This window comes from Papio anubis, chromosome 1, assembly GCF_008728515.1.
Source record: "Papio anubis isolate 15944 chromosome 1, Panubis1.0, whole genome shotgun sequence".
NCBI classification, from domain to species: domain Eukaryota; kingdom Metazoa; phylum Chordata; class Mammalia; order Primates; family Cercopithecidae; genus Papio; species Papio anubis.
The window spans coordinates 133,315,533-133,320,215 of NC_044976.1; positions in this window are offsets into that span (position 1 = coordinate 133,315,533).

The following is a 4,683-nucleotide window of genomic DNA, read 5'->3' on the forward strand; positions in this document are numbered from 1 at the left end:
ATAAAGGCACGCTGTGGGTGATCAGGCCACGCTTCCCCTCAAATGGAGTGGGCAAGTTCCCAAGACCAGTCCTGTCAAGCAATTCAAACCAAGTCAAAACCAAAACCAAAGTGCCGATAAAGGCACGCTGTGGGTGATCAGGCCACGCTTCCCCTCAAATGGAGTGGGCAAGTTCCCAAGACCAGTCCTGTCAAGCAATTCAAACCAAGTCAAAACCAAAACCAAAGTGCCGATAAAGGCACGCTGTGGGTGATCAGGCCACGCTTCCACTCAAATGGAGTGGGCAAGTTCCCAAGACTAGTCTTACCAAGTTTTACATGTCCAGACTCCAAGTGCCCATTCCTTCCTGGTGTTCAGTCACTGCATTGATCCTCCACGGGGGCCTGCCACACACTGCTTTGGCGAAGCGTCCCACTGGGGCAAATGCCTACCTGGGAGCACTCTCAGGATCCGCGTCGCTGGGGCTGGTCGGAGTCCCCCGCAGGGATGTTCCACAGGGCAGGCTTAAGCTGCCTAAGGAGCTGCCTCCACCATCCACCATTCACCTTGCTTCCCGGTCAGGTAACCAAGAAATGTAGCAGGAGGAGAGGCAGACAAAACTCCTCAGGCACCGAGTTACAGAATGAAGGGGTTTATTCAGCCAGGGGCATTGGCAAGACTTCAGTCTCAAGAGCCAAGCTCCCTGAGTGAGCAATTCCTGTCCCTTTTAAGTGCTCACAACTCTAAGGGAGTGCAAGTGAGAGGGTCTTGATTGATTGAGCAAGCAGGGGGTACGTGACTGGGGCATGCATGCACCGGTAATTGGATCGGAACAAAACAGGACAGGGATTTTCACAGTGTATTCCTATACAATGTCTGTAATCTATAGATAACAGAACCAGGCCTAGGGTGTGGCGCCTGGCTGTCTGCCTGTGGATCTCATTTCTGCCATTTAGTTTTGACTTCTTCTTTCTTTGGAGGCAGAAATTGGGCATAAGACAATATGAGGGGTGGTCTCCTCCCTGAAAAGAAAGAAAGAGAGAGGCAGAGAGAGAGGAGATAGAGGCAAAAGAAAAGTCAAAGAGAGAGAGACAAAGTCAAAGAGAGAAAGAAAGAGAGAGATATACAAGTAGTTAAGAGAAAAAAAAAAGTGTACCCTGTTCCTTTAAAAGCCATTATACCAATTCTAATTTGGACAAAACAAGGTCTTATTAATAGTAAAAGATAATTAAAATCCCAAACTTACAAAGTTTTCAACAAAAGTAAAGTTTGCTAAAAGTTAACAGTGTAACATGTATTATAGTAACTTCTAAACTTGTGGCCTTAGACAGTCTAGTCCATAGACACACACAAAAAAAAAAGGTTATAAAAAAAAGTGTGTTAAAAAAGAATTTATGCAAAAAATGTGTAATTTAAAAGTAACTAAGCCTCCTGAATGTAAAACTATTGAAAAGAAAAACAAAACAAAAAAAACAAAAAAACAGTTTATGTACAAGGTGTATAAGAAAAGCAAAACATACCTTTGGTAAAAGGATTATAAGGAGGCATAAGAATATACATTTTTACCTACATTAAAAAGTTAAAAACTACTGTTTTGAAGGTTTAAGCAAGGTTTAAAACGTTAATTGTAAAGAACATTCTGTGTGTAAACATATTAGCTAAAGTTAAAGAAGTATCATCCAGTTTTTCTGTGAACCAAACATTAAAGTAAAAGCATAACAGGTTTTTCTTAAAGCACCAATCTGCTCTTTAGCAAAAATTATAAAAGATTAAAAAGAGTCTATAAAATCTTACCTTATGGTCAAACATTAAAAATTAAATAAATATATCTATAAGGTTTTATTAAAATTAGGTTTAACATTAATAGCACACTAATATAAAGATAACATTTAGCTTATCTGGTATAAAAATCATATGAGAAGCATTGTTACATGTAAAATGGTATTTGGCTTTCTTTGGTTTAAAAACTAATAAAAATAGATGCTTAAGGAAATTTCTCAGTAAAAAGGCACTAAGGACTATAAAGTCCACTCCCAAGGTCCCCGCATTTAAAACAAAAGGTCAATTTCTTAAAAATTATATACTTGTTTTATCTTCCGCTTTCCTTTCTCGCAAAAAAATACTAAAAGTCTTTTAGCACAGGTACCACCGCTAGAATTTCCAGTAAACCAGCACCAGCCTGAAGATCACTTTCTCATCGAAAGGTGGAAAGAAGAAAAACTTGAGCCAGCCTGGGAAGGACCTTACCTTGTGCTGCTAACCACCAAGAGTGCTGTTCATACAGCAAAAAAAGGAGGGACTTATCACACCCGAGTCAAGAAAGTGCCACCCCCTCCAGAGTCATGGGCCATAGTCCCAGGGGAAAACCCTACCAAACTAAAGGTAAGAAAAATTTAATTCTTTTAATCTGTTCTATTACTCTTTCTTCTTTCCTCATTCTATTGCTGACCATCTAGTTATTAATATAACCAAGTCAATTTCACCTCAAACTATTGCATTTAATGCTTACCTTGTTATACCCTGTGAGGACTTGCCAATTCAAAGACAGCTTTCTACTTCAGAAAAGTACTTCTGTCCCTCCTGACTCTCCTCAGACTAGGCATTAGTAAACTAGGAACATTTAATCCGGGGAGATTTCGATAAAGACCCCAGTGCCAACCAGGAGTGTTGCCCCCTGATGTAGAGCTTTCATGCCAACATTTTGTGGACCACTAAAGAGCAAGGATGGACTGCCCCAACCGGTTTTTGTAATTTCCCTAAAACCATACATTCATTTTACTAGAGGATCATAGAAGTTAAAGACTTAAAACACACTTTAGCAATTAAGACAGGATACCAAGATGCAAATATCTGGTTAAAATGGATCAAATATTCCATCTGTACATTAAACAAAAGCAATTGTTATGCTTGTGCACATGGCAGGCCAGAGGCCCAGATTGTCCCCTTTCCACTAAGGTGGTCCTCCAGTCGACCAGGTGTGGGCTGCATGGTAGCTCTTTTCCAGGATTCTACAGCCTGGAGTAATAAGTCATGCCCAGCTCTCTCTCTGCTATATCCCAAAGTCCCGCACCCTGCAGTTCAGCCCCCGAGGGCCATCCAGCTTCCATCTCCCAACACTAAGTTCACTTCGTGTCTCTCATGACAGGGAGGAAACTTAGCATTCCTTGGAGACTTGAAAGGATGCAGTGAGCTTAAGAATTTTCAAGAGCTTATCAGTTAGTCAGCCCTTGTTCATCCCTGAGCGGATGTGTGGTGGTATTGTGGTGGACCTTTACTAGGCACTCTGCTGAATAACTGAAGTGGCACTTGTACTTTAGTCCAGTTGGCTATCCCTTTCATCCTGGCATTTCATCAACCAGAAGGAAAAATAATAATAAGACACCATAAAGTGAGGGAAGCCCCTTATGGGTCTTCCAACTCTCATGTTTCTTTAGACGCAACTGGAGTCCCACGAGGAATACCAGATGAATTTAAAGCTTGAAATAAAATAGCTGCAGGATTTGAGTCAATATTTTAGTAGGTGACAGTTAATAAAAATGTAGATTAGATAAACTACGTCTATTTACAACCAACAGCAACGAGCTTTTCATGAATTAAAAGAAAAACTCAGGTCGGCCCCATACCTGAGGCTACCTGACCTGACAAAACTCTTTAACTCTATGTGTCAAAAAAAAAAAAAGGCAGTTGGAGTTTTAACCCAGAATGTAGGGCCCTGGGCAAGGCCAGTGGCCTATCTCTCAAAACAACTAGACAGAGATTCCAAAGGCTGGCCCCCATGTCCAAGGGCCCTGGCAGCAATGGCCCTGTTAGCACAAGAAGCAGATAAGCTAACTCTTAGGCAAAACCTAAACATAAAGTCCCCCCGTGTTGTGGTGATTTTAATAAATACCAAAGGACACCATTAGCTAATAAATGCTAGACTAACTAGATACCAAAGCTTGCTCTGTGAAAATCCCCACATAACCATTGAAGTTTGCAACACCCTAAACCCCGCCACCTTGCTCCTGGTATCAGAGAGCCCAGTTAAACATAACTGTGTATAAGTATTGGACTCAGTTTTTTCTAGTGGGCCCAACCTCCAAGACCATCCTTAAACATCAGTAGACTGGGAGCTGTACATGGATGGGAGCAGCTTCGCCAACCCTGCAAAGTGACTCTGAAAAAGACGACAAGCCCTGCTCCAGTCACACCCAGAACCTGACTGGTCCACGCACGGCCGAAGCATGAGGAAACTCATCGCGGGACTCATTTTCCTTAAAATTTGGACTTGTACAGTAAGGACTTCAACTGACCTTCCTCAGACTGAGGGCTGTTCCCAGTGTATATATCAAGTCACTGAGGTAGGACAAAAGGTTGTTATGGTCCTATTATTTTACAGTTATTGTAAGTGTACTGGAACTCTAAAAATAACTTGTTTGTATAATATTATTGTATACAAGGTATGTAGCCCAGGAAATGACCAACCTGATATGTGTTATGACCCATCTGAGTCTCCCATGACCACAGTTCTCAAAATAAGATTAAGAACTAAGGACAGGTGGGAGCTCATAAATGATATGAGTAAAGTGTTAGCCAAAACAGAAAAAAAAAAAAAAAAAAGGTTGTCCCAACAAGTCACCTTAAAATTTGATGCCTGTGCTATCATTAACAGTAATAAGTTAGGAATAAGGTGTGGTTCTCTTAGTTAGAAAAGAGGCTACATTG